The sequence below is a fragment of the Anomaloglossus baeobatrachus genome, chromosome 3 (genome assembly GCF_048569485.1).
Source record: "Anomaloglossus baeobatrachus isolate aAnoBae1 chromosome 3, aAnoBae1.hap1, whole genome shotgun sequence".
NCBI lineage: Eukaryota > Metazoa > Chordata > Amphibia > Anura > Aromobatidae > Anomaloglossus > Anomaloglossus baeobatrachus.
The window spans coordinates 698,657,495-698,684,228 of NC_134355.1; the positions used below are offsets into that span (position 1 = coordinate 698,657,495).

Sequence of the window (26,734 nt, forward strand, 5' to 3'; positions counted from 1 at the left end):
TGGGCTGTGTTTATGCAGGGGCGATGGTCTCTTTGGCTCGAGTAGCATTCTAGGGGTGTAAAAGGTTCCACGTTAGCTTTCGGCTGAGCTGCTCTCCCAACAAAAAACTCTCTGTTGCTTTGTGCTTACGTTTTGAACTCCTCAGGTACAACGGAGGAGACCCTTCTAGAAGAGCTGTTTGTAGGTGGACAGAGGGAGCATAGCTGGGCTGTGTTTACTAGCAGGATGAGCCCTCCGATAGAACGCGCAAACATCCTTCGAGCTGGAATTGAACCAGCAACCCAAGGATTTGCTCATTTACATCTACAGTCTTTGGCTCTACCAGCTGAGCTATTGAAGGCTTGTCTTGGCCTTGGTTGAAAGCCTCCTAGTTTTAGCTGTTGGAGTTTTGAGCATGAGGTGAAAAGGCAATCACTGCTACCATGTGAAAAATAACTCTTGGAGAATGCGGGCATCGATCCCGCTGCCTCTCACATGCGAAGCGAGCGCTCTACCACTTGAGCTAATTCCCCTGGCGGGACAGTTGTGCCTTTAGTTTCTTGCCACACTTCATAGGGATTTTCTTATCATGTCAGGTGAGAAGCTGCATTGTTATATGGTATTTTTTTTCTGTAAGAATAGCTTTTTTTTTTTTTTAAGTGTGAGTTCCATGTTGCCATAGTAGAAGATCATCGGAGGACTTTACAAGGTGAAGGGTGGCTTCCAAATACATGCACGCCTCTTCCAAGCAAAGCCTTTACATATCTACGGAGAAGACAAAAAACTCTCTGTTGATTTGTGCTTACGTTTTGATCTCCTCACTCCTCAGGTACAACGGAGGAGACCTTTCTAGAAGAGCTGTTTGTAGGTGGACGGAACGAGCATAGCTGGGCTGTGTTTACCAGCCGGATGAACCTTCCGATAGAATGCGCAAAACTCCTTCGAGCCGGAATTGAACCAGCGACCTAAGGATTGCTAACTTTCTTCTACAGTCTTCGGCTCTACCAGCTGAGCTATCAAAGGCTTGTTTTGTCCTTGGTCGAAAGCCTCCTAGTTTTAGCTGTTGGAGTTTTGAGCATGAGGTAAAAAGACAATCACTGCTACCATGTGAAAAATAACTCTTGGAGAATGCGGGCATCGATCCCGCTGCCTCTCGCATGCAAAGCGAGCGCTCTGCCACTTGAGCTAATCCCCCTGGCATGACAGGTCTGCCTTTAGTTTCTTGCCACACTTCACGGTGATTTTCTCATCATGTCAGGTGAGAAGCTGCAATGCTATATGGCAATTTTTATGTAAGAATAGCTTGCTTTTTTTTTTACAGTGTGAGTTCCATTTTACCATAGTAGAAGATCATCGGAGGAGTTTAAAAGGTGAAGGGTGGCTTACAAATACATGCACACCTCTTCCAAGCAAACCCTTTACATATCTACGAAGAACCGAGGGGTAAGCAATAAAAAACCCCTTAATAGTTTGGAGACGAAAGTTGCAATGTAGCACAATATCAGTCTTATCGAAGAAATATAATGATGACCTGTATAAAAAGAATCAATTAGCAGAGGATGGTTTCGATCCATCGACCTCTGGGTTATGGGCCCAGCACGCTTCCGCTGCGCCACTCTGCTGCCGGTGGTCTGTTCGTTGAGAAGGTCTATTTATCGACTGACTTTTCAAAAGTGGCTAAAATGTATTTGGTCTTTGTGATGGAATCCATCAGCAGGAGCTTATTGTCGGCGCCTCGAGTCCTCCTGAGCATCAGCAATTGTCTCTTTGTTTTTGCTGATTTCTTTTTGTCATATTATGTTAAAAAGTTGATCTGAGAAACCTGTGCCTGGCCTGCCTGGCTGAGAGTTCCTGTAGAAAGATCTGTTTGCGTCTCTGTGGCGCAATTGGTTAGCGCGTTCGGCTGTTAACCGAAAGGATGGTGGTTCAAGCCCACCCAGGGACGATGGTCTTTTTTGCTTAAGTAGCAGCCTATGTACGAGTGAAGAAGGTTCCACGTCGTCTTTCAATTGCTCTCCCGACAAATAACTCTGTTGCTCGCTGCCTACGTTTTGAACTCCCGAGTTAGAATGGAGGAGACTTTTGGAAAAGAGCTCTTTGTATGTGGACGGAAGCAGCTTAGCTGGGCTGTGTTTATTCAGGGGCGATGGTCTCTTTGGCTCGAGTAGCATTCTAGGGGTGTAAAAGGTTCCACGTTAGCTTTCGGCTGAGCTGCTCTCCCAACAAAAAACTCTCTGTTGCTTTGTGCTTACGTTTTGAACTCCTCAGGTACAACGGAGGAGACCCTTCTAGAAGAGCTGTTTGTAGGTGGACAGAGGGAGCATAGCTGGGCTGTGTTTACTAGCAGGATGAGCCCTCCGATAGAACGCGCAAACATCCTTCGAGCTGGAATTGAACCAGCAACCCAAGGATTTGCTCATTTACATCTACAGTCTTTGGCTCTACCAGCTGAGCTATTGAAGGCTTGTCTTGGCCTTGGTTGAAAGCCTCCTAGTTTTAGCTGTTGGAGTTTTGAGCATGAGGTGAAAAGGCAATCACTGCTACCATGTGAAAAATAACTCTTGGAGAATGCGGGCATCGATCCCGCTGCCTCTCACATGCGAAGCGAGCGCTCTACCACTTGAGCTAATTCCCCTGGCGTGACAGTTGTGCCTTTAGTTTCTTGCCACACTTCATAGGGATTTTCTTATCATGTCAGGTGAGAAGCTGCATTGTTATATGGTATTTTTTTTCTGTAAGAATAGCTTTTTTTTTTTTTTTTTTTAAGTGTGAGTTCCATGTTGCCATAGTAGAAGATCATCGGAGGACTTTACAAGGTGAAGGGTGGCTTCCAAATACATGCACGCCTCTTCCAAGCAAAGCCTTTACATATCTACGGAGAAGACAAAAAACTCTCTGTTGATTTGTGCTTACGTTTTGATCTCCTCACTCCTCAGGTACAACGGAGGAGACCTTTCTAGAAGAGCTGTTTGTAGGTGGACGGAACGAGCATAGCTGGGCTGTGTTTACCAGCCGGATGAACCTTCCGATAGAATGCGCAAAACTCCTTCGAGCCGGAATTGAACCAGCGACCTAAGGATTGCTAACTTTCTTCTACAGTCTTCGGCTCTACCAGCTGAGCTATCGAAGGCTTGTTTTGTCCTTGATCGAAAGCCTCCTAGTTTTAGCTGTTGGAGTTTTGAGCATGAGGTAAAAAGACAATCACTGCTACCATGTGAAAAATAACTCTTGGAGAATGCGGGCATCGATCCCGCTGCCTCTCGCATGCAAAGCGAGCGCTCTGCCACTTGAGCTAATCCCCCTGGCATGACAGGTCTGCCTTTAGTTTCTTGCCACACTTCACGGTGATTTTCTCATCATGTCAGGTGAGAAGCTGCAATGCTATATGGCAATTTTTATGTAAGAATAGCTTGCTTTTTTTTTTACAGTGTGAGTTCCATTTTACCATAGTAGAAGATCATCGGAGGAGTTTAAAAGGTGAAGGGTGGCTTACAAATACATGCACACCTCTTCCAAGCAAACCCTTTACATATCTACGAAGAACCGAGGGGTAAGCAATAAAAAACCCCTTAATAGTTTGGAGACGAAAGTTGCAATGTAGCACAATATCAGTCTTATCGAAGAAATATAATGATGACCTGTATAAAAAGAATCAATTAGCAGAGGATGGTTTCGATCCATCGACCTCTGGGTTATGGGCCCAGCACGCTTCCGCTGCGCCACTCTGCTGCCGGTGGTCTGTTCGTTGAGAAGGTCTATTTATCGACTGACTTTTCAAAAGTGGCTAAAATGTATTTGGTCTTTGTGATGGAATCCATCAGCAGGAGCTTATTGTCGGCGCCTCGAGTCCTCCTGAGCATCAGCAATTGTCTCTTTGTTTTTGCTGATTTCTTTTTGTCATATTATGTTAAAAAGTTGATCTGAGAAACCTGTGCCTGGCCTGCCTGGCTGAGAGTTCCTGTAGAAAGATCTGTTTGCGTCTCTGTGGCGCAATTGGTTAGCGCGTTCGGCTGTTAACCGAAAGGATGGTGGTTCAAGCCCACCCAGGGACGATGGTCTTTTTTGCTTAAGTAGCAGCCTATGTACGAGTGAAGAAGGTTCCACGTCGTCTTTCAATTGCTCTCCCGACAAATAACTCTGTTGCTCGCTGCCTACGTTTTGAACTCCCGAGTTAGAATGGAGGAGACTTTTGGAAAAGAGCTCTTTGTATGTGGACGGAAGCAGCTTAGCTGGGCTGTGTTTATTCAGGGGCGATGGTCTCTTTGGCTCGAGTAGCATTCTAGGGGTGTAAAAGGTTCCACGTTAGCTTTCGGCTAAGCTGCTCTCCCAACAAAAAACTCTCTGTTGCTTTTTGCTTACGTTTTGAACTCCTCAGGTACAACGGAGGAGTCCCTTCTAGAAGAGCTGTTTGTAGGTGGACAGAGGGAGCATAGCTGGGCTGTGTTTACTAGCAGGATGAGCCCTCCGATAGAACGCGCAAACATCCTTCGAGCTGGAATTGAACCAGCAACCCAAGGATTTGCTCATTTACATCTACAGTCTTTGGCTCTACCAGCTGAGCTATTGAAGGCTTGTCTTGGCCTTGGTTGAAAGCCTCCTAGTTTTAGCTGTTGGAGTTTTGAGCATGAGGTGAAAAGGCAATCACTGCTACCATGTGAAAAATAACTCTTGGAGAATGCGGGCATCGATCCCGCTGCCTCTCACATGCGAAGCGAGCGCTCTACCACTTGAGCTAATTCCCCTGGCGTGACAGTTGTGCCTTTAGTTTCTTGCCACACTTCATAGGGATTTTCTTATCATGTCAGGTGAGAAGCTGCATTGTTATATGGTATTTTTTTTCTGTAAGAATAGCTTTTTTTTTTTTTAAGTGTGAGTTCCATGTTGCCATAGTAGAAGATCATCGGAGGACTTTACAAGGTGAAGGGTGGCTTCCAAATACATGCACGCCTCTTCCAAGCAAAGCCTTTACATATCTACGGAGAAGACAAAAAACTCTCTGTTGATTTGTGCTTACGTTTTGATCTCCTCACTCCTCAGGTACAACGGAGGAGACCTTTCTAGAAGAGCTGTTTGTAGGTGGACGGAACGAGCATAGCTGGGCTGTGTTTACCAGCCGGATGAACCTTCCGATAGAATGCGAAAAACTCCTTCGAGCCGGAATTGAACCAGCGACCTAAGGATTGCTAACTTTCTTCTACAGTCTTCGGCTCTACCAGCTGAGCTATCGAAGGCTTGTTTTGTCCTTGATCGAAAGCCTCCTAGTTTTAGCTGTTGGAGTTTTGAGCATGAGGTAAAAAGACAATCACTGCTACCATGTGAAAAATAACTCTTGGAGAATGCGGGCATCGATCCCGCTGCCTCTCGCATGCAAAGCGAGCGCTCTGCCACTTGAGCTAATCCCCCTGGCATGACAGGTCTGCCTTTAGTTTCTTGCCACACTTCACGGTGATTTTCTCATCATGTCAGGTGAGAAGCTGCAATGCTATATGGCAATTTTTATGTAAGAATAGCTTGCTTTTTTTTTTACAGTGTGAGTTCCATTTTACCATAGTAGAAGATCATCGGAGGAGTTTAAAAGGTGAAGGGTGGCTTACAAATACATGCACACCTCTTCCAAGCAAACCCTTTACATATCTACGAAGAACCGAGGAATAAGCAATAAAAAACCCCTTAATAGTTTGGAGACGAAAGTTGCAATGTAGCACAATATCAGTCTTATCGAAGAAATATAATGATGACCTGTATAAAAAGAATCAATTAGCAGAGGATGGTTTCAATCCATCGACCTCTGGGTTATGGGCCCAGCACGCTTCCGCTGCGCCACTCTGCTGCCGGTGGTCTGTTCGTTGAGAAGGTCTATTTATCGACTGACTTTTCAAAAGTGGCTAAAATGTATTTGGTCTTTGCGATGGAATCCATCAGCAGGAGCTTATTGTCGGCGCCTCGAGTCCTCCTGAGCATCAGCAATTGTCTGTTTGTTTTTGCTGATTTCTTTTTGTCATATTATGTTAAAAAGTTGATCTGAGAAACCTGTGCCTGGCCTGCCTGGCTGAGAGTTCCTGTAGAAAGATCTGTTTGCGTCTCTGTGGCGCAATTGGTTAGCGCGTTCGGCTGTTAACCGAAAGGATGGTGGTTCAAGCCCACCCAGGGACGATGGTCTTTTTTGCTTAAGTAGCAGCCTATGTACGAGTGAAGAAGGTTCCACGTCGTCTTTCAATTGCTCTCCCGACAAATAACTCTGTTGCTCGCTGCCTACGTTTTGAACTCCCGAGTTAGAATGGAGGAGACTTTTGGAAAAGAGCTCTTTGTATGTGGACGGAAGCAGCTTAGCTGGGCTGTGTTTATTCAGGGGCGATGGTCTCTTTGGCTCGAGTAGCATTCTAGGGGTGTAAAAGGTTCCACGTTAGCTTTCGGCTGAGCTGCTCTCCCAACAAAAAACTCTCTGTTGCTTTGTGCTTACGTTTTGAACTCCTCAGGTACAACGGAGAAGACACTTCTAGAAGAGCTGTTTGTAGGTGGACAGAGGGAGCATAGCTGGGCTGTGTTTACTAGCAGGATGAGCCCTCCGATAGAACGCGCAAACATCCTTCGAGCTGGAATTGAACCAGCAACCCAAGGATTTGCTCATTTACATCTACAGTCTTTGGCTCTACCAGCTGAGCTATTGAAGGCTTGTCTTGGCCTTGGTTGAAAGCCTCCTAGTTTTAGCTGTTGGAGTTTTGAGCATGAGGTGAAAAGGCAATCACTGCTACCATGTGAAAAATAACTCTTGGAGAATGCGGGCATCGATCCCGCTGCCTCTCACATGCGAAGCGAGCGCTCTACCACTTGAGCTAATTCCCCTGGCGGGACAGTTGTGCCTTTAGTTTCTTGCCACACTTCATAGGGATTTTCTTATCATGTCAGGTGAGAAGCTGCATTGTTATATGGTATTTATTTTCTGTTAGAATAGCTTTTTTTTTTTTTTAAGTGTGAGTTCCATGTTGCCATAGTAGAAGATCATCGGAGGACTTTACAAGGTGAAGGGTGGCTTCCAAATACATGCACGCCTCTTCCAAGCAAAGCCTTTACATATCTACGGAGAAGACAAAAAACTCTCTGTTGATTTGTGCTTACGTTTTGATCTCCTCACTCCTCAGGTACAACGGAGGAGACCTTTCTAGAAGAGCTGTTTGTAGGTGGACGGAACGAGCATAGCTGGGCTGTGTTTACCAGCCGGATGAACCTTCCGATAGAATGCGCAAAACTCCTTCGAGCCGGAATTGAACCAGCGACCTAAGGATTGCTAACTTTCTTCTACAGTCTTCGGCTCTACCAGCTGAGCTATCGAAGGCTTGTTTTGTCCTTGATCGAAAGCCTCCTAGTTTTAGCTGTTGGAGTTTTGAGCATGAGGTAAAAAGACAATCACTGCTACCATGTGAAAAATAACTCTTGGAGAATGCGGGCATCGATCCCGCTGCCTCTCGCATGCAAAGCGAGCGCTCTGCCACTTGAGCTAATCCCCCTGGCATGACAGGTCTGCCTTTAGTTTCTTGCCACACTTCACGGTGATTTTCTCATCATGTCAGGTGAGAAGCTGCAATGCTATATGGCAATTTTTATGTAAGAATAGCTTGCTTTTTTTTTTACAGTGTGAGTTCCATTTTACCATAGTAGAAGATCATCGGAGGAGTTTAAAAGGTGAAGGGTGGCTTACAAATACATGCACACCTCTTCCAAGCAAACCCTTTACATATCTACGAAGAACCGAGGGGTAAGCAATAAAAAACCCCTTAATAGTTTGGAGACGAAAGTTGCAATGTAGCACAATATCAGTCTTATCGAAGAAATATAATGATGACCTGTATAAAAAGAATCAATTAGCAGAGGATGGTTTCGATCCATCGACCTCTGGGTTATGGGCCCAGCACGCTTCCGCTGCGCCACTCTGCTGCCGGTGGTCTGTTCGTTGAGAAGGTCTATTTATCGACTGACTTTTCAAAAGTGGCTAAAATGTATTTGGTCTTTGTGATGGAATCCATCAGCAGGAGCTTATTGTCGGCGCCTCGAGTCCTCCTGAGCATCAGCAATTGTCTCTTTGTTTTTGCTGATTTCTTTTTGTCATATTATGTTAAAAAGTTGGTCTGAGAAACCTGTGCCTGGCCTGCCTGGCTGAGAGTTCCTGTAGAAAGATCTGTTTGCGTCTCTGTGGCGCAATTGGTTAGCGCGTTCGGCTGTTAACCGAAAGGATGGTGGTTCAAGCCCACCCAGGGACGATGGTCTTTTTTGCTTAAGTAGCAGCCTATGTACGAGTGAAGAAGGTTCCACGTCGTCTTTCAATTGCTCTCCCGACAAATAACTCTGTTGCTCGCTGCCTACGTTTTGAACTCCCGAGTTAGAATGGAGGAGACTTTTGGAAAAGAGCTCTTTGTATGTGGACGGAAGCAGCTTAGCTGGGCTGTGTTTATTCAGGGGCGATGGTCTCTTTGGCTCGAGTAGCATTCTAGGGGTGTAAAAGGTTCCACGTTAGCTTTCGGCTGAGCTGCTCTCCCAACAAAAAACTCTCTGTTGCTTTGTGCTTACGTTTTGAACTCCTCAGGTACAACGGAGGAGTCCCTTCTAGAAGAGCTGTTTGTAGGTGGACAGAGGGAGCATAGCTGGGCTGTGTTTACTAGCAGGATGAGCCCTCCGATAGAACGCGCAAACATCCTTCGAGCTGGAATTGAACCAGCAACCCAAGGATTTGCTCATTTACATCTACAGTCTTTGGCTCTACCAGCTGAGCTATTGAAGGCTTGTCTTGGCCTTGGTTGAAAGCCTCCTAGTTTTAGCTGTTGGAGTTTTGAGCATGAGGTGAAAAGGCAATCACTGCTACCATGTGAAAAATAACTCTTGGAGAATGCGGGCATCGATCCCGCTGCCTCTCACATGCGAAGCGAGCGCTCTACCACTTGAGCTAATTCCCCTGGCGTGACAGTTGTGCCTTTAGTTTCTTGCCACACTTCATAGGGATTTTCTTATCATGTCAGGTGAGAAGCTGCATTGTTATATGGTATTTTTTTTCTGTAAGAATAGCTTTTTTTTTTTTTAAGTGTGAGTTCCATGTTGCCATAGTAGAAGATCATCGGAGGACTTTACAAGGTGAAGGGTGGCTTCCAAATACATGCACGCCTCTTCCAAGCAAAGCCTTTACATATCTACGGAGAAGACAAAAAACTCTCTGTTGATTTGTGCTTACGTTTTGATCTCCTCACTCCTCAGGTACAACGGAGGAGACCTTTCTAGAAGAGCTGTTTGTAGGTGGACGGAACGAGCATAGCTGGGCTGTGTTTACCAGCCGGATGAACCTTCCGATAGAATGCGCAAAACTCCTTCGAGCCGGAATTGAACCAGCGACCTAAGGATTGCTAACTTTCTTCTACAGTCTTCGGCTCTACCAGCTGAGCTATCGAAGGCTTGTTTTGTCCTTGATCGAAAGCCTCCTAGTTTTAGCTGTTGGAGTTTTGAGCATGAGGTAAAAAGACAATCACTGCTACCATGTGAAAAATAACTCTTGGAGAATGCGGGCATCGATCCCGCTGCCTCTCGCATGCAAAGCGAGCGCTCTGCCACTTGAGCTAATCCCCCTGGCATGACAGGTCTGCCTTTAGTTTCTTGCCACACTTCACGGTGATTTTCTCATCATGTCAGGTGAGAAGCTGCAATGCTATATGGCAATTTTTATGTAAGAATAGCTTGCTTTTTTTTTTACAGTGTGAGTTCCATTTTACCATAGTAGAAGATCATCGGAGGAGTTTAAAAGGTGAAGGGTGGCTTACAAATACATGCACACCTCTTCCAAGCAAACCCTTTACATATCTACGAAGAACCGAGGAATAAGCAATAAAAAACCCCTTAATAGTTTGGAGACGAAAGTTGCAATGTAGCACAATATCAGTCTTATCGAAGAAATATAATGATGACCTGTATAAAAAGAATCAATTAGCAGAGGATGGTTTCGATCCATCGACCTCTGGGTTATGGGCCCAGCACGCTTCCGCTGCGCCACTCTGCTGCCGGTGGTCTGTTCGTTGAGAAGGTCTATTTATCGACTGACTTTTCAAAAGTGGCTAAAATGTATTTGGTCTTTGTGATGGAATCCATCAGCAGGAGCTTATTGTCGGCGCCTCGAGTCCTCCTGAGCATCAGCAATTGTCTCTTTGTTTTTGCTGATTTCTTTTTGTCATATTATGTTAAAAAGTTGGTCTGAGAAACCTGTGCCTGGCCTGCCTGGCTGAGAGTTCCTGTAGAAAGATCTGTTTGCGTCTCTGTGGCGCAATTGGTTAGCGCGTTCGGCTGTTAACCGAAAGGATGGTGGTTCAAGCCCACCCAGGGACGATGGTCTTTTTTGCTTAAGTAGCAGCCTATGTACGAGTGAAGAAGGTTCCACGTCGTCTTTCAATTGCTCTCCCGACAAATAACTCTGTTGCTCGCTGCCTACGTTTTGAACTCCCGAGTTAGAATGGAGGAGACTTTTGGAAAAGAGCTCTTTGTATGTGGACGGAAGCAGCTTAGCTGGGCTGTGTTTATTCAGGGGCGATGGTCTCTTTGGCTCGAGTAGCATTCTAGGGGTGTAAAAGGTTCCACGTTAGCTTTCGGCTGAGCTGCTCTCCCAACAAAAAACTCTCTGTTGCTTTGTGCTTACGTTTTGAACTCCTCAGGTACAACGGAGGAGTCCCTTCTAGAAGAGCTGTTTGTAGGTGGACAGAGGGAGCATAGCTGGGCTGTGTTTACTAGCAGGATGAGCCCTCCGATAGAACGCGCAAACATCCTTCGAGCTGGAATTGAACCAGCAACCCAAGGATTTGCTCATTTACATCTACAGTCTTTGGCTCTACCAGCTGAGCTATTGAAGGCTTGTCTTGGCCTTGGTTGAAAGCCTCCTAGTTTTAGCTTTTGGAGTTTTGAGCATGAGGTGAAAAGGCAATCACTGCTACCATGTGAAAAATAACTCTTGGAGAATGCGGGCATCGATCCCGCTGCCTCTCACATGCGAAGCGAGCGCTCTACCACTTGAGCTAATTCCCCTGGCGTGACAGTTGTGCCTTTAGTTTCTTGCCACACTTCATAGGGATTTTCTTATCATGTCAGGTGAGAAGCTGCATTGTTATATGGTATTTTTTTTCTGTAAGAATAGCTTTTTTTTTTTTTAAGTGTGAGTTCCATGTTGCCATAGTAGAAGATCATCGGAGGACTTTACAAGGTGAAGGGTGGCTTCCAAATACATGCACGCCTCTTCCAAGCAAAGCCTTTACATATCTACGGAGAAGACAAAAAACTCTCTGTTGATTTGTGCTTACGTTTTGATCTCCTCACTCCTCAGGTACAACGGAGGAGACCTTTCTAGAAGAGCTGTTTGTAGGTGGACGGAACGAGCATAGCTGGGCTGTGTTTACCAGCTGGATGAACCTTCCGATAGAATGCGAAAAACTCCTTCGAGCCGGAATTGAACCAGCGACCTAAGGATTGCTAACTTTCTTCTACAGTCTTCGGCTCTACCAGCTGAGCTATCGAAGGCTTGTTTTGTCCTTGATCGAAAGCCTCCTAGTTTTAGCTGTTGGAGTTTTGAGCATGAGGTAAAAAGACAATCACTGCTACCATGTGAAAAATAACTCTTGGAGAATGCGGGCATCGATCCCGCTGCCTCTCGCATGCAAAGCGAGCGCTCTGCCACTTGAGCTAATCCCCCTGGCATGACAGGTCTGCCTTTAGTTTCTTGCCACACTTCACGGTGATTTTCTCATCATGTCAGGTGAGAAGCTGCAATGCTATATGGCAATTTTTATGTAAGAATAGCTTGCTTTTTTTTTTACAGTGTGAGTTCCATTTTACCATAGTAGAAGATCATCGGAGGAGTTTAAAAGGTGAAGGGTGGCTTACAAATACATGCACACCTCTTCCAAGCAAACCCTTTACATATCTACGAAGAACCGAGGAATAAGCAATAAAAAACCCCTTAATAGTTTGGAGACGAAAGTTGCAATGTAGCACAATATCAGTCTTATCGAAGAAATATAATGATGACCTGTATAAAAAGAATCAATTAGCAGAGGATGGTTTCAATCCATCGACCTCTGGGTTATGGGCCCAGCACGCTTCCGCTGCGCCACTCTGCTGCCGGTGGTCTGTTCGTTGAGAAGGTCTATTTATCGACTGACTTTTCAAAAGTGGCTAAAATGTATTTGGTCTTTGCGATGGAATCCATCAGCAGGAGCTTATTGTCGGCGCCTCGAGTCCTCCTGAGCATCAGCAATTGTCTCTTTGTTTTTGCTGATTTCTTTTTGTTATATTATGTTAAAAAGTTGATCTGAGAAACCTGTGCCTGGCCTGCCTGGCTGAGAGTTCCTGTAGAAAGATCTGTTTGCGTCTCTGTGGCGCAATTGGTTAGCGCGTTCGGCTGTTAACCGAAAGGATGGTGGTTCAAGCCCACCCAGGGACGATGGTCTTTTTTGCTTAAGTAGCAGCCTATGTATGAGTGAAGAAGGTTCCACGTCGTCTTTCAATTGCTCTCCCGACAAATAACTCTGTTGCTCGCTGCCTACGTTTTGAACTCCCGAGTTAGAATGGAGGAGACTTTTGGAAAAGAGCTCTTTGTATGTGGACGGAAGCAGCTTAGCTGGGCTGTGTTTATTCAGGGGCGATGGTCTCTTTGGCTCGAGTAGCATTCTAGGGGTGTAAAAGGTTCCACGTTAGCTTTCGGCTGAGCTGCTCTCCCAACAAAAAACTCTCTGTTGCTTTGTGCTTACGTTTTGAACTCCTCAGGTACAACGGAGGAGACCCTTCTAGAAGAGCTGTTTGTAGGTGGACAGAGGGAGCATAGCTGGGCTGTGTTTACTAGCAGGATGAGCCCTCCGATAGAACGCGCAAACATCCTTCGAGCTGGAATTGAACCAGCAACCCAAGGATTTGCTCATTTACATCTACAGTCTTTGGCTCTACCAGCTGAGCTATTGAAGGCTTGTCTTGACCTTGGTTGAAAGCCTCCTTGTTTTAGCTGTTGGAGTTTTGAGCATGAGGTGAAAAGGCAATCACTGCTACCATGTGAAAAATAACTCTTGGAGAATGCGGGCATCGATCCCGCTGCCTCTCACATGCGAAGCGAGCGCTCTACCACTTGAGCTAATTCCCCTGGTGTGACAGTTGTGCCTTTAGTTTCTTGCCACAGTTCATAGGGATTTTCTTATCATGTCAGGTGAGAAGCTGCATTGTTATATGGTATTTTTTTTCTGTAAGAATAGCTTTTTTTTTTTTTTAAGTGTGAGTTCCATGTTGCCATAGTAGAAGATCATCGGAGGACTTTACAAGGTGAAGGGTGGCTTCCAAATACATGCACGCCTCTTCCAAGCAAAGCCTTTACATATCTACGGAGAAGACAAAAAACTCTCTGTTGATTTGTGCTTACGTTTTGATCTCCTCACTCCTCAGGTACAACGGAGGAGACCTTTCTAGAAGAGCTGTTTGTAGGTGGACGGAACGAGCATAGCTGGGCTGTGTTTACCAGCCGGATGAACCTTCCGATAGAATGCGCAAAACTCCTTCGAGCCGGAATTGAACCAGCGACCTAAGGATTGCTAACTTTCTTCTACAGTCTTCGGCTCTACCAGCTGAGCTATCGAAGGCTTGTTTTGTCCTTGATCGAAAGCCTCCTAGTTTTAGCTGTTGGAGTTTTGAGCATGAGGTAAAAAGACAATCACTGCTACCATGTGAAAAATAACTCTTGGAGAATGCGGGCATCGATCCCGCTGCCTCTCGCATGCAAAGCGAGCGCTCTGCCACTTGAGCTAATCCCCCTGGCATGACAGGTCTGCCTTTAGTTTCTTGCCACACTTCACGGTGATTTTCTCATCATGTCAGGTGAGAAGCTGCAATGCTATATGGCAATTTTTATGTAAGAATAGCTTGCTTTTTTTTTTACAGTGTGAGTTCCATTTTACCATAGTAGAAGATCATCGGAGGAGTTTAAAAGGTGAAGGGTGGCTTACAAATACATGCACACCTCTTCCAAGCAAACCCTTTACATATCTACGAAGAACCGAGGGGTAAGCAATAAAAAACCCCTTAATAGTTTGGAGACGAAAGTTGCAATGTAGCACAATATCAGTCTTATCGAAGAAATATAATGATGACCTGTATAAAAAGAATCAATTAGCAGAGGATGGTTTCGATCCATCGACCTCTGGGTTATGGGCCCAGCACGCTTCCGCTGCGCCACTCTGCTGCCGGTGGTCTGTTCGTTGAGAAGGTCTATTTATCGACTGACTTTTCAAAAGTGGCTAAAATGTATTTGGTCTTTGTGATGGAATCCATCAGCAGGAGCTTATTGTCGGCGCCTCGAGTCCTCCTGAGCATCAGCAATTGTCTCTTTGTTTTTGCTGATTTCTTTTTGTCATATTATGTTAAAAAGTTGATCTGAGAAACCTGTGCCTGGCCTGCCTGGCTGAGAGTTCATGTAGAAAGATCTGTTTGCGTCTCTGTGGCGCAATTGGTTAGCGCGTTCGGCTGTTAACCGAAAGGATGGTGGTTCAAGCCCACCCAGGGACGATGGTCTTTTTTGCTTAAGTAGCAGCCTATGTACGAGTGAAGAAGGTTCCACGTCGTCTTTCAATTGCTCTCCCGACAAATAACTCTGTTGCTCGCTGCCTACGTTTTGAACTCCCGAGTTAGAATGGAGGAGACTTTTGGAAAAGAGCTCTTTGTATGTGGACGGAAGCAGCTTAGCTGGGCTGTGTTTATTCAGGGGCGATGGTCTCTTTGGCTCGAGTAGCATTCTAGGGGTGTAAAAGGTTCCACGTTAGCTTTCGGCTGAGCTGCTCTCCCAACAAAAAACTCTCTGTTGCTTTGTGCTTACGTTTTGAACTCCTCAGGTACAACGGAGGAGACCCTTCTAGAAGAGCTGTTTGTAGGTGGACAGAGGGAGCATAGCTGGGCTGTGTTTACTAGCAGGATGAGCCCTCCGATAGAACGCGCAAACATCCTTCGAGCTGGAATTGAACCAGCAACCCAAGGATTTGCTCATTTACATCTACAGTCTTTGGCTCTACCAGCTGAGCTATTGAAGGCTTGTCTTGGCCTTGGTTGAAAGCCTCCTAGTTTTAGCTGTTGGAGTTTTGAGCATGAGGTGAAAAGGCAATCACTGCTACCATGTGAAAAATAACTCTTGGAGAATGCGGGCATCGATCCCGCTGCCTCTCACATGCGAAGCGAGCGCTCTACCACTTGAGCTAATTCCCCTGGCGTGACAGTTGTGCCTTTAGTTTCTTGCCACACTTCATAGGGATTTTCTTATCATGTCAGGTGAGAAGCTGCATTGTTATATGGTATTTTTTTTCTGTAAGAATAGCTTTTTTTTTTTTTAAGTGTGAGTTCCATGTTGCCATAGTAGAAGATCATCGGAGGACTTTACAAGGTGAAGGGTGGCTTCCAAATACATGCACGCCTCTTCCAAGCAAAGCCTTTACATATCTACGGAGAAGACAAAAAACTCTCTGTTGATTTTTGCTTACGTTTTGATCTCCTCACTCCTCAGGTACAACGGAGGAGACCTTTCTAGAAGAGCTGTTTGTAGGTGGACGGAACGAGCATAGCTGGGCTGTGTTTACCAGCCGGATGAACCTTCCGATAGAATGCGCAAAACTCCTTCGAGCCGGAATTGAACCAGCGACCTAAGGATTGCTAACTTTCTTCTACAGTCTTCGGCTCTACCAGCTGAGCTATCGAAGGCTTGTTTTGTCCTTGATCGAAAGCCTCCTAGTTTTAGCTGTTGGAGTTTTGAGCATGAGGTAAAAAGACAATCACTGCTACCATGTGAAAAATAACTCTTGGAGAATGCGGGCATCGATCCCGCTGCCTCTCGCATGCAAAGCGAGCGCTCTGCCACTTGAGCTAATCCCCCTGGCATGACAGGTCTGCCTTTAGTTTCTTGCCACACTTCACGGTGATTTTCTCATCATGTCAGGTGAGAAGCTGCAATGCTATATGGCAATTTTTATGTAAGAATAGCTTGCTTTTTTTTTTACAGTGTGAGTTCCATTTTACCATAGTAGAAGATCATCGGAGGAGTTTAAAAGGTGAAGGGTGGCTTACAAATACATGCACACCTCTTCCAAGCAAACCCTTTACATATCTACGAAGAACCGAGGGGTAAGCAATAAAAAACCCCTTAATAGTTTGGAGACGAAAGTTGCAATGTAGCACAATATCAGTCTTATCGAAGAAATATAATGATGACCTGTATAAAAAGAATCAATTAGCAGAGGATGGTTTCGATCCATCGACCTCTGGGTTATGGGCCCAGCACGCTTCCGCTGCGCCACTCTGCTGCCGGTGGTCTGTTCGTTGAGAAGGTCTATTTATCGACTGACTTTTCAAAAGTGGCTAAAATGTATTTGGTCTTTGTGATGGAATCCATCAGCAGGAGCTTATTGTCGGCGCCTCGAGTCCTCCTGAGCATCAGCAATTGTCTCTTTGTTTTTGCTGATTTCTTTTTGTTATATTATGTTAAAAAGTTGATCTGAGAAACCTGTGCCTGGCCTGCCTGGCTGAGAGTTCCTGTAGAAAGATCTGTTTGCGTCTCTGTGGCGCAATTGGTTAGCGCGTTCGGCTGTTAACCGAAAGGATGGTGGTTCAAGCCCACCCAGGGACGATGGTCTTTTTTGCTTAAGTAGCAGCCTATGTACGAGTGAAGAAGGTTCCACGTCGTCTTTCAATTGCTCTCCCGACAAATAACTCTGTTGCTCGCTGCCTACGTTTTGAACTCCCGAGTTAGAATGGAGGAGACTTTTGGAAAAGAGCTCTTTGTATGTGGACGGAAGCAGCTTAGCTGGGCTGTGTTTATTCAGGGGCGATGGTCTCTTTGGCTCGAGTAGCATTCTAGGGGTGTAAAAGGTTCCACGTTAGCTTTCGGCTGAGCTGCTCTCCCAACAAAAAACTCTCTGTTGCTTTGTGCTTACGTTTTGAACTCCTCAGGTACAACGGAGGAGACCCTTCTAGAAGAGCTGTTTGTAGGTGGACAGAGGGAGCATAGCTGGGCTGTGTTTACTAGCAGGATGAGCCCTCCGATAGAACGCGCAAACATCCTTCGAGCTGGAATTGAACCAGCAACCCAAGGATTTGCTCATTTACATCTACAGTCTTTGGCTCTACCAGCTGAGCTATTGAAGGCTTGTCTTGGCCTTGGTTGAAAGCCTCCTAGTTTTAGCTGTTGGAGTTTTGAGCATGAGGTGAAAAGGCAATCACTGCTACCATGTGAAAAATAACTCTTGGAGAATGCGGGCATCGATCCCGCTGCCTCTCACATGCGAAGCGAGCGCTCTACCACTTGAGCTAATTCCCCTGGCGTGACAGTTGTGCCTTTAGTTTCTTGCCACACTTCATAGGGATTTTCTTATCATGTCAGGTGAGAAGCTGCATTGTTATATGGTAATTTTTTTCTGTAAGAATAGCTTTTTTTTTTTTTTAAGTGTGAGTTCCATGTTGCCATAGTAGAAGATCATCGGAGGACTTTACAAGGTGAAGGGTGGCTTCCAAATACATGCACGCCTCTTCCAAGCAAAGCCTTTACATATCTACGGAGAAGACAAAAAACTCTCTGTTGATTTTTGCTTACGTTTTGATCTCCTCACTCCTCAGGTACAACGGAGGAGACCTTTCTAGAAGAGCTGTTTGTAGGTGGACGGAACGAGCATAGCTGGGCTGTGTTTACCAGCCGGATGAACCTTCCGATATAATGCGCAAAACTCCTTCGAGCCGGAATTGAACCAGCGACCTAAGGATTGCTAACTTTCTTCTACAGTCTTCGGCTCTACCAGCTGAGCTATCGAAGGCTTGTTTTGTCCTTGATCGAAAGCCTCCTAGTTTTAGCTGTTGGAGTTTTGAGCATGAGGTAAAAAGACAATCACTGCTACCATGTGAAAAATAACTCTTGGAGAATGCGGGCATCGATCCCGCTGCCTCTCGCATGCAAAGCGAGCGCTCTGCCACTTGAGCTAATCCCCCTGGCATGACAGGTCTGCCTTTAGTTTCTTGCCACACTTCACGGTGATTTTCTCATCATGTCAGGTGAGAAGCTGCAATGCTATATGGCAATTTTTATGTAAGAATAGCTTGCTTTTTTTTTTACAGTGTGAGTTCCATTTTACCATAGTAGAAGATCATCGGAGGAGTTTAAAAGGTGAAGGGTGGCTTACAAATACATGCACACCTCTTCCAAGCAAACCCTTTACATATCTACGAAGAACCGAGGGGTAAGCAATAAAAAACCCCTTAATAGTTTGGAGACGAAAGTTGCAATGTAGCACAATATCAGTCTTATCGAAGAAATATAATGATGACCTGTATAAAAAGAATCAATTAGCAGAGGATGGTTTCGATCCATCGACCTCTGGGTTATGGGCCCAGCACGCTTCCGCTGCGCCACTCTGCTGCCGGTGGTCTGTTCGTTAAGAAGGTCTATTTATCGACTGACTTTTCAAAAGTGGCTAAAATGTATTTGGTCTTTGTGATGGAATCCATCAGCAGGAGCTTATTGTCGGCGCCTCGAGTCCTCCTGAGCATCAGCAATTGTCTCTTTGTTTTTGCTGATTTCTTTTTGTCATATTATGTTAAAAAGTTGATCTGAGAAACCTGTGCCTGGCCTGCCTGGCTGAGAGTTCCTGTAGAAAGATCTGTTTGCGTCTCTGTGGCGCAATTGGTTAGCGCGTTCGGCTGTTAATCGAAAGGATGGTGGTTCAAGCCCACCCAGGGACGATGGTCTTTTTTGCTTAAGTAGCAGCCTATGTACGAGTGAAGAAGGTTCCACGTCGTCTTTCAATTGCTCTCCCGACAAATAACTCTGTTGCTCGCTGCCTACGTTTTGAACTCCCGAGTTAGAATGGAGGAGACTTTTGGAAAAGAGCTCTTTGTATGTGGACGGAAGCAGCTTAGCTGGACTGTGTTTATTCAGGGGCGATGGTCTCTTTGGCTCGAGTAGCATTCTAGGGGTGTAAAAGGTTCCACGTTAGCTTTCGGCTGAGCTGCTCTCCCAACAAAAAACTCTCTGTTGCTTTGTGCTTACGTTTTGAACTCCTCAGGTACAACGGAGGAGACCCTTCTAGAAGAGCTGTTTGTAGGTGGACAGAGGGAGCATAGCTGGGCTGTGTTTACTAGCAGGATGAGCCCTCCGATAGAACGCGCAAACATCCTTCGAGCTGGAATTGAACCAGCAACCCAAGGATTTACTCATTTACATCTACAGTCTTTGGCTCTACCAGCTGAGCTATTGAAGGCTTGTCTTGGCCTTGGTTGAAAGCCTCCTAGTTTTAGCTGTTGGAGTTTTGAGCATGAGGTGAAAAGGCAATCACTGCTACCATGTGAAAAATAACTCTTGGAGAATGCGGGCATCGATCCCGCTGCCTCTCACATGCGAAGCGAGCGCTCTACCACTTGAGCTAATTCCCCTGGCGTGACAGTTGTGCCTTTAGTTTCTTGCCACACTTCATAGGGATTTTCTTATCATGTCAGGTGAGAAGCTGCATTGTTATATGGTATTTTTTTTCTGTAAGAATAGCTTTTTTTTTTTTTTTTTTTTAAGTGTGAGTTCCATGTTGCCATAGTAGAAGATCATCGGAGGACTTTACAAGGTGAAGGGTGGCTTCCAAATACATGCACGCCTCTTCCAAGCAAAGCCTTTACATATCTACGGAGAAGACAAAAAACTCTCTGTTGATTTGTGCTTACGTTTTGATCTCCTCACTCCTCAGGTACAACGGAGGAGACCTTTCTAGAAGAGCTGTTTGTAGGTGGACGGAACGAGCATAGCTGGGCTGTGTTTACCAGCCGGATGAACCTTCCGATAGAATGCGCAAAACTCCTTCGAGCCGGAATTGAACCAGCGACCTAAGGATTGCTAACTTTCTTCTACAGTCTTCGGCTCTACCAGCTTAGCTATCGAAGGCTTGTTTTGTTCTTGATCGAAAGCCTCCTAGTTTTAGCTGTTGGAGTTTTGAGCATGAGGTAAAAAGACAATCACTGCTACCATGTGAAAAATAACTCTTGGAGAATGCGGGCATCGATCCCGCTGCCTCTCGCATGCAAAGCGAGCGCTCTGCCACTTGAGCTAATCCCCCTGGCATGACAGGTCTGCCTTTAGTTTCTTGCCACACTTCACGGTGATTTTCTCATCATGTCAGGTGAGAAGCTGCAATGCTATATGGCAATTTTTATGTAAGAATAGCTTGCTTTTTTTTTTACAGTGTGAGTTCCATTTTACCATAGTAGAAGATCATCGGAGGAGTTTAAAAGGTGAAGGGTGGCTTACAAATACATGCACACCTCTTCCAAGCAAACCCTTTACATATCTACGAAGAACCGAGGGGTAAGCAATAAAAAACCCCTTAATAGTTTGGAGACGAAAGTTGCAATGTAGCACAATATCAGTCTTATCGAAGAAATATAATGATGACCTGTATAAAAAGAATCAATTAGCAGAGGATGGTTTCGATCCATCGACCTCTGGGTTATGGGCCCAGCACGCTTCCGCTGCGCCACTCTGCTGCCGGTGGTCTGTTCGTTGAGAAGGTCTATTTATCGACTGAGTTTTCAAAAGTGGCTAAAATGTATTTGGTCTTTGTGATGGAATCCATCAGCAGGAGCTTATTGTCGGCGCCTCGAGTCCTCCTGAGCATCAGCAATTGTCTCTTTGTTTTTGCTGATTTCTTTTTGTCATATTATGTTAAAAAGTTGATCTGAGAAACCTGTGCCTGGCCTGCCTGGCTGAGAGTTCCTGTAGAAAGATCTGTTTGCGTCTCTGTGGCGCAATTGGTTAGCGCGTTCGGCTGTTAACCGAAAGGATGGTGGTTCAAGCCCACCCAGGGACGATGGTCTTTTTTGCTTAAGTAGCAGCCTATGTACGAGTGAAGAAGGTTCCACGTCGTCTTTCAATTGCTCTCCCGACAAATAACTCTGTTGCTCGCTGCCTACGTTTTGAACTCCCGAGTTAGAATGGAGGAGACTTTTGGAAAAGAGCTCTTTGTATGTGGACGGAAGCAGCTTAGCTGGGCTGTGTTTATTCAGGGGCGATGGTCTCTTTGGCTCGAGTAGCATTCTAGGGGTGTAAAAGGTTCCACGTTAGCTTTCGGCTGAGCTGCTCTCCCAACAAAAAACTCTCTGTTGCTTTGTGCTTACGTTTTGAACTCCTCAGGTACAACGGAGGAGACCCTTCTAGAAGAGCTGTTTGTAGGTGGACAGAGGGAGCATAGCTGGGCTGTGTTTACTAGCAGGATGAGCCCTCCGATAGAACGCGCAAACATCCTTCGAGCTGGAATTGAACCAGCAACCCAAGGATTTGCTCATTTACATCTACAGTCTTTGGCTCTACCAGCTGAGCTATTGAAGGCTTGTCTTGGCCTTGGTTGAAAGCCTCCTAGTTTTAGCTGTTGGAGTTTTGAGCATGAGGTGAAAAGGCAATCACTGCTACCATGTGAAAAATAACTCTTGGAGAATGCGGGCATCGATCCCGCTGCCTCTCACATGCGAAGCGAGCGCTCTACCACTTGAGCTAATTCCCCTGGCGTGACAGTTGTGCCTTTAGTTTCTTGCCACACTTCATAGGGATTTTCTTATCATGTCAGGTGAGAAGCTGCATTGTTATATGGTATTTTTTTTCTGTAAGAATAGCTTTTTTTTTTTTTTAAGTGTGAGTTCCATGTTGCCATAGTAGAAGATCATCGGAGGACTTTACAAGGTGAAGGGTGGCTTCCAAATACATGCACGCCTCTTCCAAGCAAAGCCTTTACATATCTACGGAGAAGACAAAAAACTCTCTGTTGATTTTTGCTTACGTTTTGATCTCCTCATTCCTCAGGTACAACGGAGGAGACCTTTCTAGAAGAGCTGTTTGTAGGTGGACGGAACGAGCATAGCTGGGCTGTGTTTACCAGCCGGATGAACCTTCCGATAGAATGCGCAAAACTCCTTCGAGCCGGAATTGAACCAGCGACCTAAGGATTGCTAACTTTCTTCTACAGTCTTCGGCTCTACCAGCTGAGCTATCGAAGGCTTGTTTTGTCCTTGATCGAAAGCCTCCTAGTTTTAGCTGTTGGAGTTTTGAGCATGAGGTAAAAAGACAATCACTGCTACCATGTGAAAAATAACTCTTGGAGAATGCGGGCATCGATCCCGCTGCCTCTCGCATGCAAAGCGAGCGCTCTGCCACTTGAGCTAATCCCCCTGGCATGACAGGTCTGCCTTTAGTTTCTTGCCACACTTCACGGTGATTTTCTCATCATGTCAGGTGAGAAGCTGCAATGCTATATGGCAATTTTTATGTAAGAATAGCTTGCTTTTTTTTTTACAGTGTGAGTTCCATTTTACCATAGTAGAAGATCATCGGAGGAGTTTAAAAGGTGAAGGGTGGCTTACAAATACATGCACACCTCTTCCAAGCAAACCCTTTACATATCTACGAAGAACCGAGGGGTAAGCAATAAAAAACCCCTTAATAGTTTGGAGACGAAAGTTGCAATGTAGCACAATATCAGTCTTATCGAAGAAATATAATGATGACCTGTATAAAAAGAATCAATTAGCAGAGGATGGTTTCGATCCATCGACCTCTGGGTTATGGGCCCAGCACGATTCCGCTGCGCCACTCTGCTGCCGGTGGTCTGTTCGTTGAGAAGGTCTATTTATCGACTGACTTTTCAAAAGTGGCTAAAATGTATTTGGTCTTTGTGATGGAATCCATCAGCAGGAGCTTATTGTCGGCGCCTCGAGTCCTCCTGAGCATCAGCAATTGTCTCTTTGTTTTTGCTGATTTCTTTTTGTCATATTATGTTAAAAAGTTGATCTGAGAAACCTGTGCCTGGCCTGCCTGGCTGAGAGTTCCTGTAGAAAGATCTGTTTGCGTCTCTGTGGCGCAATTGGTTAGCGCGTTCGGCTGTTAATCGAAAGGATGGTGGTTCAAGCCCACCCAGGGACGATGGTCTTTTTTGCTTAAGTAGCAGCCTATGTACGAGTGAAGAAGGTTCCACGTCGTCTTTCAATTGCTCTCCCGACAAATAACTCTGTTGCTCGCTGCCTACGTTTTGAACTCCCGAGTTAGAATGGAGGAGACTTTTGGAAAAGAGCTCTTTGTATGTGGACGGAAGCAGCTTAGCTGGGCTGTGTTTATTCAGGGGCGATGGTCTCTTTGGCTCGAGTAGCATTCTAGGGGTGTAAAAGGTTCCACGTTAGCTTTCGGCTGAGCTGCTCTCCCAACAAAAAACTCTCTGTTGCTTTGTGCTTACGTTTTGAACTCCTCAGGTACAACGGAGGAGACCCTTCTAGAAGAGCTGTTTGTAGGTGGACAGAGGGAGCATAGCTGGGCTGTGTTTACTAGCAGGATGAGCCCTCCGATAGAACGCGCAAACATCCTTCGAGCTGGAATTGAACCAGCAACCCAAGGATTTACTCATTTACATCTACAGTCTTTGGCTCTACCAGCTGAGCTATTGAAGGCTTGTCTTGGCCTTGGTTGAAAGCCTCCTAGTTTTAGCTGTTGGAGTTTTGAGCATGAGGTGAAAAGGCAATCACTGCTACCATGTGAAAAATAACTCTTGGAGAATGCGGGCATCGATCCCGCTGCCTCTCACATGCGAAGCGAGCGCTCTACCACTTGAGCTAATTCCCCTGGCGTGACAGTTGTGCCTTTAGTTTCTTGCCACACTTCATAGGGATTTTCTTATCATGTCAGGTGAGAAGCTGCATTGTTATATGGTATTTTTTTTCTGTAAGAATAGCTTTTTTTTTTTTTTTTTTTTAAGTGTGAGTTCCATGTTGCCATAGTAGAAGATCATCGGAGGACTTTACAAGGTGAAGGGTGGCTTCCAAATACATGCACGCCTCTTCCAAGCAAAGCCTTTACATATCTACGGAGAAGACAAAAAACTCTCTGTTGATTTGTGCTTACGTTTTGATCTCCTCACTCCTCAGGTACAACGGAGGAGACCTTTCTAGAAGAGCTGTTTGTAGGTGGACGGAACGAGCATAGCTGGGCTGTGTTTACCAGCCGGATGAACCTTCCGATAGAATGCGCAAAACTCCTTCGAGCCGGAATTGAACCAGCGACCTAAGGATTGCTAACTTTCTTCTACAGTCTTCGGCTCTACCAGCTTAGCTATCGAAGGCTTGTTTTGTTCTTGATCGAAAGCCTCCTAGTTTTAGCTGTTGGAGTTTTGAGCATGAGGTAAAAAGACAATCACTGCTACCATGTGAAAAATAACTCTTGGAGAATGCGGGCATCGATCCCGCTGCCTCTCGCATGCAAAGCGAGCGCTCTGCCACTTGAGCTAATCCCCCTGGCATGACAGGTCTGCCTTTAGTTTCTTGCCACACTTCACGGTGATTTTCTCATCATGTCAGGTGAGAAGCTGCAATGCTATATGGCAATTTTTATGTAAGAATAGCTTGCTTTTTTTTTTACAGTGTGAGTTCCATTTTACCATAGTAGAAGATCATCGGAGGAGTTTAAAAGGTGAAGGGTGGCTTACAAATACATGCACACCTCTTCCAAGCAAACCCTTTACATATCTACGAAGAACCGAGGGGTAAGCAATAAAAAACCCCTTAATAGTTTGGAGACGAAAGTTGCAATGTAGCACAATATCAGTCTTATCGAAGAAATATAATGATGACCTGTATAAAAAGAATCAATTAGCAGAGGATGGTTTCGATCCATCGACCTCTGGGTTATGGGCCCAGCACGCTTCCGCTGCGCCACTCTGCTGCCGGTGGTCTGTTCGTTGAGAAGGTCTATTTATCGACTGACTTTTCAAAAGTGGCTAAAATGTATTTGGTCTTTGTGATGGAATCCATCAGCAGGAGCTTATTGTCGGCGCCTCGAGTCCTCCTGAGCATCAGCAATTGTCTCTTTGTTTTTGCTGATTTCTTTTTGTCATATTATGTTAAAAAGTTGATCTGAGAAACCTGTGCCTGGCCTGCCTGGCTGAGAGTTCCTGTAGAAAGATCTGTTTGCGTCTCTGTGGCGCAATTGGTTAGCGCGTTTGGCTGTTAACCGAAAGGATGGTGGTTCAAGCCCACCCAGGGACGATGGTCTTTTTTGCTTAAGTAGCAGCCTATGTACGAGTGAAGAAGGTTCCACGTCGTCTTTCAATTGCTCTCCCGACAAATAACTCTGTTGCTCGCTGCCTACGTTTTGAACTCCCGAGTTAGAATGGAGGAGACTTTTGGAAAAGAGCTCTTTGTATGTGGACGGAAGCAGCTTAGCTAAGCTGTGTTTATTCAGGGGCGATGGTCTCTTTGGCTCGAGTAGCATTCTAGGGGTGTAAAAGGTTCCACGTTAGCTTTCGGCTGAGCTGCTCTCCCAACAAAAAACTCTCTGTTGCTTTGTGCTTACGTTTTGAACTCCTCAGGTACAACGGAGGAGACCCTTCTAGAAGAGCTGTTTGTAGGTGGACAGAGGGAGCATAGCTGGGCTGTGTTTACTAGCAGGATGAGCCCTCCGATAGAACGCGCAAACATCCTTCGAGCTGGAATTGAACCAGCAACCCAAGGATTTGCTCATTTACATCTACAGTCTTTGGCTCTACCAGCTGAGTTATTGAAGGCTTGTCTTGGCCATGGTTGAAAGCCTCCTAGTTTTAGCTGTTGGAGTTTTGAGCATGAGGTGAAAAGGCAATCACTGCTACCATGTGAAAAATAACTCTTGGAGAATGCGGGCATCGATCCCGCTGCCTCTCGCATGCAAAGCGAGCGCTCTGCAACTTGAGCTAATCCCCCTGGCATGACAGGTCTGCCTTTAGTTTCTTGCCACACTTCACGGTGATTTTCTCATCATGTCAGGTGAGAAGCTGCAATGCTATATGGCAATTTTTATGTAAGAATAGCTTGCTTTTTTGCTTTACAGTGTGAGTTCCATTTTACCATAGTAGAAGATCATCGGAGGAGTTTAAAAGGTGAAGGGTGGCTTACAAATACATGCACACCTCTTCCAAGCAAACCCTTTACATATCTACGAAGAACCGAGGGGTAAGCAATAAAAAACCCCTTAATAGTTTGGAGACGAAAGTTGCAATGTAGCACAATATCAGTCTTATCGAAGAAATATAATGATGACCTGTATAAAAAGAATCAATTAGCAGAGGATGGTTTCGATCCATCGACCTCTTGGTTATGGGCCCAGCACGCTTCCGCTGCGCCACTCTGCTGCCGGTGGTCTGTTCGTTGAGAAGGTCTATTTATCGACTGACTTTTCAAAAGTGGCTAAAATGTATTTGGTCTTTGTGATGGAATCCATCAGCAGGAGCTTATTGTCGGCGCCTCGAGTCCTCCTGAGCATCAGCAATTGTCTCTTTGTTTTTGCTGATTTCTTTTTGTCATATTATGTTAAAAAGTTGATCTGAGAAACCTGTGCCTGGCCTGCCTGGCTGAGAGTTCCTGTAGAAAGATCTGTTTGCGTCTCTGTGGCGCAATTGGTTAGCGCGTTCGGCTGTTAACCGAAAGGATGGAGGTTCAAGCCCACCCAGGGACGATGGTCTTTTTTGCTTAAGTAGCAGCCTATGTACGAGTGAAGAAGGTTCCACGTCGTCTTTCAATTGCTCTCCCAACAAATAACTCTGTTGCTCGCTGCCTACGTTTTGAACTCCCGAGTTAGAATGGAGGAGACTTTTGGAAAAGAGCTCTTTGTATGTGGACGGAAGCAGCTTAGCTGGGCTGTGTTTATTCAGGGGCGATGGTCTCTTTGGCTCGAGTAGCATTCTAGGGG

General features: G+C 45.5%; 33 non-coding genes across 33 annotated transcripts; 9 read left to right on the forward strand and 24 right to left on the reverse strand.

Annotated features, from left to right (window-relative positions):
- Positions 1-439: 439 nt before the first annotated feature.
- On the reverse strand, positions 440-512 carry TRNAA-CGC (transfer RNA alanine (anticodon CGC)). The gene has a single exon. It is a non-coding gene; the product is annotated as a tRNA-Ala (tRNA).
- A 589-nt stretch (positions 513-1,101) lies between these two features.
- Positions 1,102-1,174, reverse strand: TRNAA-UGC (transfer RNA alanine (anticodon UGC)). Its single transcript has one exon. It is a non-coding gene; the product is annotated as a tRNA-Ala (tRNA).
- Positions 1,175-1,850: 676 nt separating this feature from the next.
- Positions 1,851-1,924, forward strand: TRNAN-GUU (transfer RNA asparagine (anticodon GUU)). The gene has a single exon. It is a non-coding gene; the product is annotated as a tRNA-Asn (tRNA).
- Positions 1,925-2,541: 617 nt separating this feature from the next.
- On the reverse strand, positions 2,542-2,614 carry TRNAA-CGC (transfer RNA alanine (anticodon CGC)). Its single transcript has one exon. It is a non-coding gene; the product is annotated as a tRNA-Ala (tRNA).
- Positions 2,615-3,208: 594 nt separating this feature from the next.
- Positions 3,209-3,281, reverse strand: TRNAA-UGC (transfer RNA alanine (anticodon UGC)). Its single transcript has one exon. It is a non-coding gene; the product is annotated as a tRNA-Ala (tRNA).
- Positions 3,282-3,957: 676 nt separating this feature from the next.
- Positions 3,958-4,031, forward strand: TRNAN-GUU (transfer RNA asparagine (anticodon GUU)). The gene has a single exon. It is a non-coding gene; the product is annotated as a tRNA-Asn (tRNA).
- A 617-nt stretch (positions 4,032-4,648) lies between these two features.
- On the reverse strand, positions 4,649-4,721 carry TRNAA-CGC (transfer RNA alanine (anticodon CGC)). Its single transcript has one exon. It is a non-coding gene; the product is annotated as a tRNA-Ala (tRNA).
- A 588-nt stretch (positions 4,722-5,309) lies between these two features.
- Positions 5,310-5,382, reverse strand: TRNAA-UGC (transfer RNA alanine (anticodon UGC)). Its single transcript has one exon. It is a non-coding gene; the product is annotated as a tRNA-Ala (tRNA).
- A 676-nt stretch (positions 5,383-6,058) lies between these two features.
- On the forward strand, positions 6,059-6,132 carry TRNAN-GUU (transfer RNA asparagine (anticodon GUU)). Its single transcript has one exon. It is a non-coding gene; the product is annotated as a tRNA-Asn (tRNA).
- Positions 6,133-6,749: 617 nt separating this feature from the next.
- TRNAA-CGC (transfer RNA alanine (anticodon CGC)) lies at positions 6,750-6,822 on the reverse strand. The gene has a single exon. It is a non-coding gene; the product is annotated as a tRNA-Ala (tRNA).
- Positions 6,823-7,411: 589 nt separating this feature from the next.
- On the reverse strand, positions 7,412-7,484 carry TRNAA-UGC (transfer RNA alanine (anticodon UGC)). The gene has a single exon. It is a non-coding gene; the product is annotated as a tRNA-Ala (tRNA).
- A 676-nt stretch (positions 7,485-8,160) lies between these two features.
- TRNAN-GUU (transfer RNA asparagine (anticodon GUU)) lies at positions 8,161-8,234 on the forward strand. Its single transcript has one exon. It is a non-coding gene; the product is annotated as a tRNA-Asn (tRNA).
- A 617-nt stretch (positions 8,235-8,851) lies between these two features.
- On the reverse strand, positions 8,852-8,924 carry TRNAA-CGC (transfer RNA alanine (anticodon CGC)). Its single transcript has one exon. It is a non-coding gene; the product is annotated as a tRNA-Ala (tRNA).
- Positions 8,925-9,512: 588 nt separating this feature from the next.
- On the reverse strand, positions 9,513-9,585 carry TRNAA-UGC (transfer RNA alanine (anticodon UGC)). Its single transcript has one exon. It is a non-coding gene; the product is annotated as a tRNA-Ala (tRNA).
- Positions 9,586-10,261: 676 nt separating this feature from the next.
- On the forward strand, positions 10,262-10,335 carry TRNAN-GUU (transfer RNA asparagine (anticodon GUU)). Its single transcript has one exon. It is a non-coding gene; the product is annotated as a tRNA-Asn (tRNA).
- Positions 10,336-10,952: 617 nt separating this feature from the next.
- On the reverse strand, positions 10,953-11,025 carry TRNAA-CGC (transfer RNA alanine (anticodon CGC)). The gene has a single exon. It is a non-coding gene; the product is annotated as a tRNA-Ala (tRNA).
- A 588-nt stretch (positions 11,026-11,613) lies between these two features.
- TRNAA-UGC (transfer RNA alanine (anticodon UGC)) lies at positions 11,614-11,686 on the reverse strand. Its single transcript has one exon. It is a non-coding gene; the product is annotated as a tRNA-Ala (tRNA).
- A 676-nt stretch (positions 11,687-12,362) lies between these two features.
- On the forward strand, positions 12,363-12,436 carry TRNAN-GUU (transfer RNA asparagine (anticodon GUU)). The gene has a single exon. It is a non-coding gene; the product is annotated as a tRNA-Asn (tRNA).
- A 617-nt stretch (positions 12,437-13,053) lies between these two features.
- On the reverse strand, positions 13,054-13,126 carry TRNAA-CGC (transfer RNA alanine (anticodon CGC)). The gene has a single exon. It is a non-coding gene; the product is annotated as a tRNA-Ala (tRNA).
- A 589-nt stretch (positions 13,127-13,715) lies between these two features.
- TRNAA-UGC (transfer RNA alanine (anticodon UGC)) lies at positions 13,716-13,788 on the reverse strand. The gene has a single exon. It is a non-coding gene; the product is annotated as a tRNA-Ala (tRNA).
- A 676-nt stretch (positions 13,789-14,464) lies between these two features.
- Positions 14,465-14,538, forward strand: TRNAN-GUU (transfer RNA asparagine (anticodon GUU)). Its single transcript has one exon. It is a non-coding gene; the product is annotated as a tRNA-Asn (tRNA).
- Positions 14,539-15,155: 617 nt separating this feature from the next.
- On the reverse strand, positions 15,156-15,228 carry TRNAA-CGC (transfer RNA alanine (anticodon CGC)). Its single transcript has one exon. It is a non-coding gene; the product is annotated as a tRNA-Ala (tRNA).
- A 588-nt stretch (positions 15,229-15,816) lies between these two features.
- TRNAA-UGC (transfer RNA alanine (anticodon UGC)) lies at positions 15,817-15,889 on the reverse strand. The gene has a single exon. It is a non-coding gene; the product is annotated as a tRNA-Ala (tRNA).
- Positions 15,890-16,565: 676 nt separating this feature from the next.
- TRNAN-GUU (transfer RNA asparagine (anticodon GUU)) lies at positions 16,566-16,639 on the forward strand. Its single transcript has one exon. It is a non-coding gene; the product is annotated as a tRNA-Asn (tRNA).
- A 617-nt stretch (positions 16,640-17,256) lies between these two features.
- On the reverse strand, positions 17,257-17,329 carry TRNAA-CGC (transfer RNA alanine (anticodon CGC)). Its single transcript has one exon. It is a non-coding gene; the product is annotated as a tRNA-Ala (tRNA).
- Positions 17,330-17,918: 589 nt separating this feature from the next.
- Positions 17,919-17,991, reverse strand: TRNAA-UGC (transfer RNA alanine (anticodon UGC)). The gene has a single exon. It is a non-coding gene; the product is annotated as a tRNA-Ala (tRNA).
- Positions 17,992-19,358: 1,367 nt separating this feature from the next.
- TRNAA-CGC (transfer RNA alanine (anticodon CGC)) lies at positions 19,359-19,431 on the reverse strand. Its single transcript has one exon. It is a non-coding gene; the product is annotated as a tRNA-Ala (tRNA).
- Positions 19,432-20,026: 595 nt separating this feature from the next.
- TRNAA-UGC (transfer RNA alanine (anticodon UGC)) lies at positions 20,027-20,099 on the reverse strand. Its single transcript has one exon. It is a non-coding gene; the product is annotated as a tRNA-Ala (tRNA).
- A 676-nt stretch (positions 20,100-20,775) lies between these two features.
- Positions 20,776-20,849, forward strand: TRNAN-GUU (transfer RNA asparagine (anticodon GUU)). Its single transcript has one exon. It is a non-coding gene; the product is annotated as a tRNA-Asn (tRNA).
- Positions 20,850-21,466: 617 nt separating this feature from the next.
- On the reverse strand, positions 21,467-21,539 carry TRNAA-CGC (transfer RNA alanine (anticodon CGC)). The gene has a single exon. It is a non-coding gene; the product is annotated as a tRNA-Ala (tRNA).
- A 589-nt stretch (positions 21,540-22,128) lies between these two features.
- TRNAA-UGC (transfer RNA alanine (anticodon UGC)) lies at positions 22,129-22,201 on the reverse strand. The gene has a single exon. It is a non-coding gene; the product is annotated as a tRNA-Ala (tRNA).
- Positions 22,202-23,568: 1,367 nt separating this feature from the next.
- On the reverse strand, positions 23,569-23,641 carry TRNAA-CGC (transfer RNA alanine (anticodon CGC)). Its single transcript has one exon. It is a non-coding gene; the product is annotated as a tRNA-Ala (tRNA).
- Positions 23,642-24,236: 595 nt separating this feature from the next.
- On the reverse strand, positions 24,237-24,309 carry TRNAA-UGC (transfer RNA alanine (anticodon UGC)). Its single transcript has one exon. It is a non-coding gene; the product is annotated as a tRNA-Ala (tRNA).
- Between the last annotated feature and the right edge of the window lie 2,425 nt (positions 24,310-26,734).